Source organism: Scyliorhinus canicula, chromosome 19 (genome assembly GCF_902713615.1).
Source record: "Scyliorhinus canicula chromosome 19, sScyCan1.1, whole genome shotgun sequence".
Classification (NCBI taxonomy): Eukaryota; Metazoa; Chordata; class Chondrichthyes; order Carcharhiniformes; family Scyliorhinidae; genus Scyliorhinus; species Scyliorhinus canicula.
In genome coordinates this window covers 82,806,219-82,821,058 of record NC_052164.1, presented here as the reverse complement: position 1 = coordinate 82,821,058, position 14,840 = coordinate 82,806,219, and the positions used below count along the sequence as shown (strand labels likewise).

General features: G+C 45.3%; 1 long non-coding RNA gene across 1 annotated transcript in view; it reads right to left on the bottom strand.

Annotated features, from left to right (window-relative positions):
* LOC119954299 overlaps positions 1 to 14,840 on the bottom strand; it is a 144,696-nt gene that overhangs the window by 52,247 nt on the left and 77,609 nt on the right. Inside the window, exon 2 of the long non-coding RNA XR_005458211.1 lies at positions 9,328 to 9,419. This is a non-coding gene — a long non-coding RNA (uncharacterized LOC119954299). The remainder of the gene's footprint in view (positions 1 to 9,327; positions 9,420 to 14,840) is intronic.

The following is a 14,840-nucleotide window of genomic DNA, read 5'->3' as shown; positions in this document are numbered from 1 at the left end:
GTCCCAGACAGCAGAAGCTTTGCTTGAGGATGACGATGATGTGATTTATAATGTCTTTGGTATGGCTCACTTTGCTAGTGTGCTGTTAGCAATCATGTAGAGCAGCAGGCAGCACAAATTTACTGAGCTGCCTGCAGTGAAATGAACGGGTGCAGCTTCATTGCATCACCAACACTGTGTCCATTTTTGGTTGTTAACCAATTCCTCCTCCCGAGGTATACATGGTCACTGGCACATTTCCCCATTATATGATTGCACTGAAAAAAATTAAAACAATTGCATATAGGGAGAAACCAATGAAAAATATGTAGCTTCTTGATAGTTTAGCAAGTAAAATGAATTCTTAACTAATGATTCATCATATAGTTACAGTCCAGTTCGAGATTACTTGGGTGGGATTCTCCCAACGGGCGGCTAAGTGCCGACGCTGGAGTAAAAACGGGAGTGTTTTACTCCGGCGTTGCCGCCCATTCCGGGACCGCGTTCTGCATGCCACAGGGGGCTAGGACGTCACTGGAATGGCCTACGCCACTCCAGCTGCCAATCCCAGCCTGAACCCGGCGCCGCGGGGTCCGCACATGCGCAGTTGGACCGGCGCCAACTAGCGCATGCACAGAGGCCTTCCCCGTGCCGGCCCAGCGCCAAATGGCGCAGGGCTACAGGAGCCGACACAGAGTAAAGGAGGCCGTGTCAGGGAGGCCGGCCTGCCGATTGGTGGGCCCCGATCGCGGGCCAGGCCACTACGGAGGCGCCCCCCAGGATCGGACCCCTCTCCCCTCCACAGGCCACCCCCGGACCCTTCAATGCCAAGGTCTCACCGGCTCAGAGGATGTTAGAATGGTGCTGGCTTTTTGTTGACGGCCGCTTGGCCCAGAGAACCGGCGCGCCGGCCCGGGGGAGGGGGGGGAGGTGGGGTTGGAGAATTCCGCCCCTTGTTTCTCCTATCATAAAGCATGTTCCTCTTAATTGCTGTTAAACCGTGTGAATCTGATTACCATAAGTATGTTATTAATTCTGTATTTTCTTACACTGGTTCTAATTTTGTTGGTAGTTCACACAAGCATGATCTAATAAAGTTGGCAGTACTTTAGGTATAAGCTTTAATAGTTTAATTTAAAGTGAATTGATCTCCATCCTAGGTAAGTGAGTCCAAGATCATGTTTGTCAAGTTACCAAAAATCCACCTACGCCAACCAGGTCTGGGGTTAGTAGTGAACTGCAGATGATGATATACCCTTTCCTCTCAACTGCTACATGTAATGGATCACAAAGGAAAAGTATTATGAAGTGAGGTGCTCAAACTTTCTTGAGAAGAAATGCAACTTTCAAAATTGACAGTTGACAGGTACTGAATATAAAAGATATTTCATTTGTTGCTCTGTTGCTTTGAATAAAACCATTGCTACTTCACACGTGCACAAGTATAATCATTTTTCTTTGCATATAATATTGCATTATTAATTGGAAATCACACCCATTGAGATAATTGATTAGACAATCAGTTGATATATTCAGCAATTAGCTGTACAATTGTTAGAATACTTTTCCCCTTATACTGTTTGCCTAGAGATGATTTATCAACACAATGTGTAACCTGTGGCAGACATCCCAGATTAATAAATAATTTCTCTCCCATTCTTATTTGCTAATATTCCACTTAACCCTGAGGAAAAACATGAATGATCAACACACAATGCTGTGGCATCATTACTCCAATCTGTCACCCGGTTTGTAATGAATGTCGACAGGATGCGCATTAGCTGGTTGTGACAAGTTCAATATTGAGGTTACAGTGGATGAGGTTCTGAGGCTGGGGTAGAATGATTAATATTTGGCCAACTATTTGCAGCATTTTGTGCCCTATCTAAACAATAACTAAAATTAATCATAATTAGTGGGACTAAGATTAATCCTGGAAATAATTGATCTATGGTTCAGTATATATCTGTATTACTGTAAAACCTAAGCATTAAAAGTGCATAGAAAATTAATTTGCCTACTGTATCTGATAGGAAATGTGTGCAGGTTTTGAAAGCCAGTGTTCCGAGATCTAGCCTTTTTCCTATCTGATGTTGATATTAATCAGGAAATTTACTTGTGTCTCCTTTCTGCTGTGGAGTTGGCTGCAGCAGATATCTGATTCCATATTCAAAGTAAACTCATGATTTGAGTCGAATATATCCACAATTTCTGCTGCTTCTCTTGAAATCCTAATACGTGCCGGCAGGGGACAAATTATAATTTGATTTATGTACCACATGCAGAGCTGGAACCGTGATCATTTTGCATTGTGTTTGCTGTTTCCACTGTACGTGCGCAATAAATTCACAGCCTGAAAAAGACAACACAGATTTGTTCAGGCCACAGATTGCTAAAATGTGAGGATTGACTAAAGGAACCTAAACTTATAAGCTTTCGAGAAGAATATGCAGGATAGGTGATTATGGTCCAAGCTGTTGAAATCACGTACAGAATTTACACTTCTGCCTCATTTCTGCAAATATACATGCTCTTTTTGGAAAATTGTCACTACTGTACAATTTAAGTGAAATGGATAGAAGTGTATTTGAACATGTAATGGGATGGGTTTAGTGGATTCACAGTGTACGTGCATCCACAGGATACAAGCAGTGCAGCAGTATTTTGCACCATGCAGTGTGGGAGGAAATGCAGTTGTACCATGTGCATGATGTAGGCATGAGTAATTCACAAAAATACAGATATTATAAAGAACAGTTTTAACATTTTCTTTTCAAACTTCAACATTTGTAAGTATGTTTATAATACCAAAATGTGATTATTTGAAATAGACGAGACACAAGATGATTTAATCAACCTGTGATCAGGTCAAATGAAGCAGGGTAAGTGGGATGAAGAAAGGATGTTCCATGCCATGACACTGGCCTCGAACATCACCAAAATTCATAGCCAAGCCTCTTATAACAAGGCTGATTTCTACCTTCTATTCAAGAATAATAGGGAAGATGTCATTGATGTGTCGGGGCAGCAGAATCTTAAATACATTATTTATAAATGCATTCACAACTTAGCTACATTAAGTGCACAAAATAAATCTTGGTGAGTCCCTCAGTCCCTTCTATGCAATGTAGTATTTGGCTCCTGATTCTGCAGGCAGTGTTGAAGGAACGGCAATTCCTATTCATGTCACTGACAATGGGCCGCAATGCTTCCGCAGTGTTCAGAGCACAGACTTGAGGAATTCTCCCATCTGACTCAGCCTAGCGCCACCTACAGGTGATTTGTGGTGATCTATGAGCAGGACAAGAAGCAATGGGGCTCTTCGACCAATCAGATTGAAGAGTCCTCTTAGTGAGGGGATTGATTAGAGCAGGGGTGGGCAAACTTTTCCGTGCAAGGGCCACATTCAGAAATTCACAATTCTAAAGGGCCGTATAGTATATTAAGTAAAATAATTACTTCACCCGGTTATGATTCTGGGCGCCTCATATAGAACATAGAACATAGAACAGTACAGCACAGAACAGGCCCTTCGGCCCTCGACGTTGTGCCGAGCAATGATCACCCTACTCAAGTCAACGTATCCACCCTATACCAGTAAGTAACCCAACAGCCCCCCCCCCCCATTAACCTTAAAAAAAAAATTAAAAATGAAAAAAAAAGAAAGAAATTTTTAAAAAAATGTTTTTTGTTAATGACTTGGTGGGCCGCATAAAGACCTTTGGCGGGCCGCATGCGGCCCGCGGGCCGTAGTTTGCCCACCCCTGGATTAGAGTGTTAAACTCAATAAAGGTTATATTGGGTCATGATGCCAAAGTCACCCTGCCCTTTTTCAGCTTTTACCAATGTGGGTTTGAAGGCGAGCAGGAGACCCTTGAGTAACATGCATGATTTATTTTTTTATAGAGTATGTGGGTTGCTTACAATGCCAGCATTTGTTGTTCATCCCAAATTGGCCTTGAGAATTGCTGTCAGGAAGGTAATTGCATGATGCAAAAAGGCAAGTATCAGCCTCTTCAAATCTGCATTCTGGTTTTAACAGCCAATGAACTGACTTCCCGAATTATCAGTGTCAACCAGGTGAATGTGACCAGGGAGAGTTTCTACTTTGACCTGAGCAAGCTGGTTATGGGTGGTGGGGGAAGTGGGCACGATGGCACAGTGGTGAGCACTGCGGCCTCAGAGTGCCAGGGATGCACATTTGATTCTGACCTTGGGTGACTGTCTTTGCGAATTTTGCACATTCTCCCCTTGACTACGTGGGTTTCTTCCGGGTGCCCTGGTTTCCTCCCAGAGTCCAAAGATGTGCAGGCTAAGTGGATTGGTCATGCTAACGTGCCCCTTGGTGTCCAAAGGTTAAGTCGGGTTACAGGAATAGGGTGGGGGGGGGGGGGGGGGGTGAGCCTAGGTTTGTTCTTTCAGAGGGTCAATGCACACTGAATGGATCAAATACCTCCTTCAGCACTGTATGGATTGAAAGATCCAATTCAGAAGTGAGGTGTATGCAGGACAAAGCAAGACTTCCAAAGGCTAACGGTCTTGTTTCAATGGAGTTGATTTGTTTATCTGTTCAATTTTAAGTTATGCTGCCAGCTTCACCCTTATGCAAGTTGGAACCCTGCACTCCCTCTCCCAGCTCCACCATCCCTATCCAGCACATGACAAAGATGCACCAATTCTGTCACAGCTGTCCACCTACACCATGGAAGTACGCCAATCTGAGAGATCCAGCGAAGTCAGGCTCTTCCACATGAATCCCGTTCTACAAGAGTTATGGTGGTGGCGAGAGATCATCGATTATTAGCATTCTTAACATTCTTATGATCATTTGGCCCAAACAAGGAAATTCTATTTGGCTAATCAACGCTATCAACCCATTTTTTCATAATTTATCCAGTTGTTCATGTTATTCTTCAATCCCTTCATTTAATTTGTAATTGGGGTTGCTAACTGGGATTACTGTATTCCTGGAGATTTCATCACATGACTTGCACCACACTAAATCAATAGTTGACCAACACATCAGTTCTTGTGGCACATTTTGTTCCAATACCAATTGGGAAGCAAAAAGGTTTAATTGGATGATGCTTGACTGCCAGCCAAACAATCTTTTCCCCACAATTTCAATATTTTTAGATCTGGTAAAGAAAAATGTTAAAAGAAAATGAAAAAAAAAACACGATGGGCAGGGTTTTATGGCCAGGCCCACCCATGGTGGCCCCCTGCCGCAGGCTCCCCAGTGGCAGACGGTGCAAACAATGGGATAACCCCGTTGACAGCAACGGGACTGGATAATCCCACCACTGGGCAATGCAGCCTCCACTGCCATAAAACACGCCGCGGGGGTCCGGGGGTGGAATATCCCGCCTTCTCTTTTTTAAAGTCCAGATGATTTTCCTCTTGGGTTTCACACAGTTGTGTCCCCTGGAGGTTTGCCTTCAAATCCTGGCGGCTCAAGGCCAATCCAATATTATAAGCACTTTTTTAGTTATCGTAGAAACTTGGTCATCATTTCATTTTTGCAGTTACATATAAATGAGCTAAATTTGGAAATTGAGGGTGAGCATGTCTAAGTTTTGAGATAACATTAACCTGCCTGCTCTGGTAAACTGTAAAAAATTGCAGAAGGACATAAATAGATTAAGCCACTGAGCAAATTTATCCAAATGTAGATCAAGGCAACAAAGTGTGTGGTGGTTTAATTAGATTAGAAAATGGAAGATGCATTACAGAGAAAAAGGGAAGCATGAGTGTGGGCCAAGTAGATGAGAGAAGGAACTTAGTAGGTCGAGGTACATAAGTTATGAAAATGTTGCAAATGTTGATTGGATGCTGTCCATTGATTACAAGAGGTGTACAGTACAAATGCAAGGAAGCTGTGTGCTGCAGTGGTCCGGGCTCATTTGGAATAGGTAAGGATAATTTTACAATTCATGGTAAGTGCGGTCAATTTTTCAATGCCTGTTTGGGAAACAAATGTACCTTAGTAAGGATATGCTAGAGGGAGGTTGGTAATGATTTGCAAGAAAGATAGTCAGAAGGAAGCGGGACATACATCCTTGGAGGTAAGGATTAAGGGACACATGGCATTGAGAGTGGGATAGCATGATTGCAGCAGCTCCTGCTCCTCTTAGCTCCATAGAAACACTTATTACTTCTTCTTGTTATTTAAACGTGGTGGACAGTTCTTCAGCCAAAATGTGTGCTGGGGAATCATAAGCAGAACAGCAACTTTCATCCATTTAACCATAGTGTCTAGGACAAATTTGACCCTCAGAGACCTGGATGGGTTTATGGGTTTATGGGCAGCACGGTAGCTTCGTGGTGAACATAATTGCTTCACAGCTCCAGGGTCCTAGGTTTGATTCCCGGCGTGGGTCACTGTCTGTGCGGAGTCTGCACGTTCTCCCCATGTGTGCGTGGGTTTCCTCCAGGTACTCCAGTTTCCTCCCACAGTCCAAAGATGTGCAGGTTAGGTGGATTGGCCATGCTAAGTTGCCCTTAGTGTCCAAAATTGCCCTTAGTGTTGGGTGGGGTTACTGGGTTATGGGGATAGGGTGGAGTTGTGGGCTTGGGTAGGGTGCTCTTTCCAAGAACCAGTGCAGACGCGATGGGCCAAATGGCCTTCTGCACTGTAAATTCTATCTTGTCCCCCTCCACGTGTTTCTCGGTAGCGCCATTCGCTGGTGGCGGGATTCTCTCTCCCCACAGCTTGTCAATGGTATTTCCCATTGAAACCACCCCACGCCGCAGGAAACCTAAGGGTCGGGGGTGTGCTGCCAGCAGGAAAAGAGAATGTCAATAGCCAGTGAATTGCGACCCTGATCATTTTTGGCCTATTACTTTCAGTCAGTGGGATAATCTGTCCATCTTGTCATGTGACTTTTTCTTTCTTTGCCTTCAATTAAAAGAACATGCTAGATTATTTCAACTCATAATTGTGCCATCAATTCTGAATCATTTTCATTTTCTTTTTCCGCCTTCAAACTCTTGCGTTATTTATCCATTATCTCCTCTCAGTCCCACAAGCATCCTTTCAAAGACATATTGATCAATGACTTAGTGATCAGCAACTCACTGATTAGATGTTTATTTTCCTGTGTGCTGAAGGAACAACCCTCGACTGAACTCCCATAAACCAAAGACAGTTCTGTCATTTTTCTATAGCTCCCTGCCCATTTTATGGAGATGTCTGGTGACTGTTCTTATTTCTACTTTACGGGTCAAGTTTGTCTTGTATCTATTATTTTAAAATAAATTTAGAGTACCCAATTCTTTCATTTCCAATTAAGGGGCAATTTAGCATGGCCAATTCACCCACCCTGCACATCTTTTTTGGGTTGTGCGGGTGAGACCCAGGCAGATACGGTGAGAATATCAAACTCCATATGGACAGTGACGTGGGGCCGGGATCGAACCCGTGTCCTTGGTGCCGTGAAGCAGCAGTGCTCCCCACTGCACCACCGTGCTACTCCGTATCTATTCTTATTGCGATTTGGTTTATCTCTCCCACTCTCCCCTTTAACCATATCGTGCAAACAAGAATATTTCCTAACCCTGCTACAAATACAAATTCTCACCCTGGGTTCTCATTCATTGACCAAGGTTTGCTCTCCTTCAGTTCAGATATGTCACATTGGTCTGGTGCACAGTGGAACAGTGGTTAGCACTGCTGCTTCACAACACTAGGGACCCTAGTCCGATTCCAACCTTCGCTGGCTGTGTGGAGTCAGCACGTTCTCCCTGTGTCTGCGTAGGTTTCCTCCGGGTGCTCCGGTTCCTCCCACAGCCCAAGAATGTGCAGGTTAGGTGGATTGGCTATGCTAAATTAACTTGCAGTGTTCAAAAGTGTGCAGATCCTTGAGACTAGGTATCATAAACAAACTTAGCAAAGATGATCATTTATTTAGTTCTGGACAATCCAATGTGAATGAAGATCTGCTGCGGGATTCTCCAACCCCCCCGCGGAGACGGAAAATCCCCGAGGGGGGGGGGGCGGCGCGTATCCCGCCCCGACTGCCGTATTCTCCAGCACCGGTTTTCGGGCAGTCGTGAGGGCCCCGATGGGCCAAGCGGCCTTCCGTTTCTGGCCAGTCCCACTGGCGTGGGTTAGACATGGTCCCACATGGCGGAATCTGGCAGGTAAGTCGGTGGGGCTGGTCCTCGGGGGGCGTGGGAGGATCCGTCCCGGGGGGGCCCCAAGGTGGCCTGGCCTGCGATCGGGGCCCACCGATCTGCGGGCGGGCCTGTGCCGCGGGGGCACTCCTTCCTTCTGCGCCGGCCCCTGTAAGGCTCCGCCATGGCCGGTGCGGAGAAGAGAACCCACCCCCCCCCCACCCCCACGCATGCGCCAAAACAAGGCGGTGGTTCCGCTCATGCGTGAGATCATGCCAGCACTTTGGCGCCTGCGCGAACTCGCGCAGTCCCTTCGGCACTGGCTGGCGTGGCACCAACCCCTCCAGCATCCGGAGAATTCCGCACTTTCGGGGCTGTTGACGCCGGAGTGGTTCGCGCCAGTTTTCCCGCCGGCGTGGGGACTTAGTCCCCGGATAGGAGAATCCCACCCAAGATAATAAATTTTAATTATCTTCATAAAATGAAAAAAATAAATGACTTTGCTTTAGAACAAAACCTTAAATGGCTCCTTCACTTGGGCTGGAGCTTTTAGAATGGTGAGAGCTCAGCCCCAATGCCATATTGCACTCTGCTCAGGAGGAAGCCCCACCTATCAAATTGGCAGCTTTCATGTCCCTTCAGGCACAGTGGGCACTTAAGGGCCTTCATTGGGGCAAGGGCAGGCTTCCTGTCTGAGGCCCAGTCCGCCCCAGCGCAAAATCACAACTCGGTCAGGGCAGACGGGAAACGAAGGGAATCCCGCATATGCAATTTCACGCTCATGTTCCCCTCACATCCTGCCTCAAAACCTTCACCCGCATCGGGATGGTGGAAGGGGAGAATAAGATTTTGGCCATGAATTCCACTATTCTCCTTCTAAACTCTCTTGGCTGGTACGGGGTGTGGTAACCTTTAGTGGACTAAATGCACAATACAGTTTCCAGTACACTAACTGACCTACCAATATTCATCCAATCACAGCAGTCAGAAAACCATGAGCTACGCTGCTTGAATGCTCACGGTGTACTATCAGTGTATGAGGTTCTGTGACCACAGCCCATTGAAAACTATCTCCATTCTCCTATGCAGCTGCACTCCGATATGCCGATTGCACTTCTGGGTTCAGTAATAGGTCCAAAGGACACTGATGGAATTAATCAGCCCTCAATATTACGGAAAGTATTCAAAATACATTGCAAGAAACAGACAGAAAAGGATCTTCAAATTACTCACTGTTCTTTGTAGTATTTGATTTTTGAGGTGATTTCATTGAGATATTCTCCACATTTTTCATTTACCGGTACTTGCAATCTCAATGCTGTAAGCTGCATCAAAACACATTGACATCTCACTTGTCAATTATGTCACTGTGATAAACAGAGTGCACAACTTCGTTCCCCCTAAATGATGTTTTTCTCATGCAAGTTCCAGTAAAGTATTTGAATATGCTGTATTTCTGGCACCATGGTCACAGTCTGAGTGACCAGGACAGTAGTAATACTGTCTCATTACAATCTGTTGATACCCAGCTTGTTATTAAATCAACATTTCTTTGTTGTCGTGTTAAATTGATTTTTATATAAATTCTGTAATTCATGTTATGTAATGGTTGGATGTTATATGGAGATGCCGTCTGTAAAACCCAACCAGGAGTGAAATTATATAGAGGATAATAGATGGCTGGCAGCAAGTTACAAGGCAATAATTCAATTGAGCGACTCTGATGATATCATAAAGCATGAGAGCTAAGCTTAAGCCATTTATGAACAGCTACAGAACCTTGAGACTGAATTACTGTCCTAGACTTACTGCTGGACATTTGTTATTTTAAAAGTTGGTTTTCATTTTCTTTGTGTGGCGGTTGCATGTAATATGGTCGCTGGAGTGTGAAGGAGGTGAAAGTAATGACAGCGAAGGTGCTTAAATTCACAGTATCAACCAGAGGGGCACCAATATCCTGGGAGGGAAACCTGCTACGGCTCTTCGGGGGGGTTTAAACTAATTTGGCAGGGGCCAGGAAAACGAGCTGTAGGCCAGAAGCCAGTGTTGAGAATGTTGAGGCATCAAGGTCGCAGGAGTGTACCGGCAGACAGAAAGGTGGGTTGAAGTGTGTCTACTTCAATGCAAGGAGCATCCGGAATAAGGTAGGTGAACTTGGAGCGTGGATTGGTACTTGGGACTACGATGTTGTGGCTATTACGGAGACATGGTTAGAACAGGGACAGGAATGGTTGTTGGAAGTTCCGGGGTATAGATGTTTCAGTATGAGTAGGGAAGGTGGTAAAAGAGGTGGAGGAGTACCATTGTTAATGAAGGATAGTTTAACGGCTGCAGAAAGGCAGTTCGAAGGGGATCTGTCTACTGAGGTAATATGGGCCGAAGTTAGAAATAGGAAAGGTGCGGTCACATTGTTAGGAGTTTTCTATAGGCCCCCAAATAGTAATAGAGATGCGGAGGAAGAAATTGCAAAACAGATTATGGATAGGTGTGAAGGTCTCAGGGTAGTTGTCATGGGTGACTTTAACTTTCCAAATATTGATTGGATCTTCTATAGGTCGAACAGTACGGACGGGGCAGAATAGGTCTTATGAGGAAAGGTTGAGGGAGCTAGGGCTCTTTGGAGCAGAGGAGGATGAGAGGCGACTTAATAGAGGTTTATAAGATGATGAGGGGGATAGATAGATTGGACGTTCAGAGACTATTTCCTCGGGTGGATGTAGCTGTTACAAGGGAGCATAACTATAAGATTCAGGGTGGGAGATATAGGAAGGATGTCCGAGGTAGGTTCTTTACTCAGAGAGTGGTTAGGGTGTGGAATGGACTGCCTGTTGTGATAGTGGAGTCGGACACTTTAGGAACTTTCAATCGGTTATTGGATAGGCACATGGAGCACACTGGAATGACAGGGAGTGGGATAGCTTGATCTTGGTTTCGGACAATGCTCGGCACAACATCGAGGGCTGAAGGGCCTGTTCTGTGCTGTACTGTTCTATGTTCTATGTTCATATGGCTGGCACCATTATAATGAAAAGATTCTCCCAAGAAGATTACAGGATGATATAAACTATAGAGTGCAGTGTCAGTCCTTTAAACAATTAATCTGATGATGTACCTCATTGCTTTAATGTACTAAAATAGATATTAAATCAGAGGCAGTTTCACAGTATACAATTCCAGTGTGTGAAGTAGGGGTTACAGAAGTAGAACTTTCACTCATTAATTATTTAAGTACAGATTTCAAAAATGTTTGAGATGATCGCTTGTCAGTCAAAAGATAATTACACATCGCACGCTTATTGTTTGCAAAACAAAATGGATTCACATAGCCAAACATTAGGAAGGATAGAACGTATTTGAAGTATCTGATCCTGTAATATCTTGCCATAAGTCTAGGTAACTGAATAAAAGGAACAGTTGAAATGATTCCTCAAAGGCACCACCCCTATCAAAAGGCGTAATGATCCCCATGACCTTTCCAAGCAGTCAACTGAATGTGTATTTCTTCACGAGTGAGTGAGGAAACATAGGAGCAGTAATCAATTTAAGATGTTTACCCCACAAATCTCAATAAAAACGACAATAAAAAGACTCTTATGAAATTCAACAGGACAGATTTTAGAGTTATCCCAGCCACCACTGTCAAAGACTCCCCAGCCTATCGTGCTGTTGCTGTAAATCTGATGGTAACGTTAACATATGCAACATGTTGAAACATGGTGATCTGAAAACAGAACTGGAATGTAAACTGATTGATCTATGCTATGCCTTCTATAGTTTTTCAAAACAAGCTAGGGTTGGACTTGGCTACGTGAAGTGATGAGCTCGAATCAGGAAGTTCCCCAACTTGTCATATCTGCTTTGGTAAGAAGTACCCCAAACCGCGAGACTTCCTTTGTGTGTTAATGTGTTTATGTGTATGTGTGTGTGTGTGTGTGTGTGAGTGGGGGGGGGGGGGGGGGGGGGGGGGGGGGGAAAGAGTTGTAGACCTCAGGAGAGATGTGAAGATTGCATTAAATACACTTCTCAAAATTTAACCAGCTCACACTGCACAGCCATGATGATGAAAAAAAATCATGAAAGCATCAAAGCTTTTAAGTCGTCTCAGAGGATAATCTCTTATAAAAATAAACTTCTGTTCAGACCTCTAATCCTTTAATAACTTTGTTCAGTTGTCAATCAAACTGTGCACTCAGAACCACTTTTTGACATGATTGTAGCTTTTAAAATTCAGCCAAGCATTCATAATGAATAGTCCTGAGGAAAATGTCAACGAAGAACTCTTTCAAAACTACTCAAACATTTCCAACATCTACTTCATGGTCAATCAAAACAGTCCAGCAGAGTTTTTTTAAACAAATACTGATAGCAGTTCCCTTTATAGTTTAAAGAGTGGGGTAAAAAGAGTAAAAAAACTTTCAGATCGTGACAGTTAAACAGATCTTACCTACTCTTCAAGAGCTTTTACATCCACTCCATAAATTTGTGACTCCCAGACTGCGGGTTAAGGCCCTTGAAATAGACAAAATTCGGCCTGTTTGAACTCAATGCTAAGATCGATTGGCCCAACTGAGTTAGGGTTTCCCTCCCCACCCCATTTATCCAGCAGCAAAAATAGGACTGTGTCATACATGGAGGTGGGAGTTCCACATCTGGATCTTGTCTACTATTTTTATAGGAACTGCAGAATTTTCCAAACTCTGCAAAAATCTGGTCCCTTATTTCCTCTTTCAAGTAGATCGAAAATATTCCATAACTCAGTTTCGGAGAAAAGCAGAGGGGTTATCCCAGTGTTGTGGCCAATATTTATTGCTCAATCAACATCGTAAAACAGCATATCTATTCTTAGTCACATTGTTGTTTGTGTAAGCTTCTTGCATGCAAAGTACCTGTTGAGATTCCTACATTATCAAAATGACAACATCTCAAAAGTCCTTCCGTGGTTGTAAAACTCTTTGGGAGATTATGTGGTCATGAAGACCATCAAACCATAAGACATAGGAGCAGAATTAGGCCACTCGGCCCATCGAGTCTGCTCCACCATTCAATCTTGGCTGATATTTTTCTCATCCCTATTCTCCTGCCTTCTCCTCATAACCCATTATTAATCAAGAACCTATCTATCTCTGTCTTAAAGACACTCAGTGATTTGGCCTCCCCAGCCTTCTGCGGCAAAGAGTTCCATAGATTCACCACCCTTTGGCTGAAGAAATTCCTCCTCATCTCGGTTTTAAAGGATCGTCCCTTTAGTGCGAGATTGGGTCCTCTGCTATTAGTTTATCCAACAAGTAGAAACGTCCTCTCCACATCCACTCTATCCAGGCCTCGCAGTATCCTGTAAGTTTCAATAAGATCCCCCCTCATCCTTCAAAACTCTAACGAGCACAGACCCAGAGTCCTCAACTGTTCCACACACGACAAGCTCTTCATTCCAGGGATCATTCTTGTGAACCTCCTCTGGACCCATTCTTTATTCTCTGATATCACGCCCAATGTAGGCACGTCATATTATGAACAACATTAATCAATACGTTTAAAAATTAAAACAAACAAGTTAAGATGATTACTGCAAATCATATGGCATTTGGACTACATGCATTAAATATGGACATGGATACGGATACCTCATTGTGGAATTCACACATGTCATCGTTTAAGGATGGGGCAACACCTAAAAACTGGAGATTCCAGACTGCCTGGGCGGAATTCTCTCACCCCGGGGCCGGGCCAGAAAATCGCCGGGACCGGCGGACATCGCGCCGCATCGCCCCGATGCCAGTCTGCCGATTCTCCGGAGAGCAGAGAATCGGCACCATTGGCGCCGGCGCAGTCATCGCGGCGCCGGTTGGTGGCCGCTCTATGGGCCCACCCCGGCGATTCTCGGCTCGGGCGGCCACACTAGAAAAGCCGAGTCCTGCCCGCGGTGTCCACACCTGCTCTTACCCGGCAGGACCTCGGCGTAGATTGAATCTGGGGGTGAGGTTGACCCTGGGGGAGGAGGGGCCTACTCTGTGGCCTGGCCCGCGATTGGGGTCTACCGATCGGCGGGCTGGCCTCTCGGGCTGGTGGCCTCTTTTGTTCCACGCCAGCCCCTGTAGCCCTATACCATGTTGTGTCGGGCCGGCGTGGAGAAGGAAGCCACTGTGCATGCGCGCCAATTGCGCAGTCCCACTGCGCATGTGTGCATTGCACATGCGTAGACCCGAGGCGTCCATCTGGCGCTGGGATTGGTAGCTGGAGCGGCGTGGGTCGCTCCAGTGCCGTGCTGGCCCCCTGTAGGGGTCAGAATTGTTGCTCCTGAGGCCATGTTGACGCTGTCGAGAAACACAACAGCGTTTACGATGGCGGCAACGCTTAGCCTCAGGATCAGAGAATCCCACCCCCTGCCTTCATGTTTCAACCTGTATGAAAGAGACGATCAAGGGCAGAATTCTCTGCCCTCCCAGCTGCATGTTTTTAGGCTGCAGGGGGCAGCGTGCCGTTTGCTGATGGCGGATTCTCTGCTCCTGACAATGGGAATTCTTGTTGGAGCCACCCCACACTGCCAGTAAACCTGTGGCCTGTGGTGCGTTGCCAGCGGGATCAGAGAATCCTGCTGCCAGTGGATGGCTGGAGAACTCCGACCCAAATCTCACTGGCCACTATCAACTTCCCATTGTATCACCATGGTCCTCTCCATCCAAACCAGACAGAGTGGACCACAGACATGTTAACATAGTGGTCATGTGATCACAACTGGTTTCAGGGTC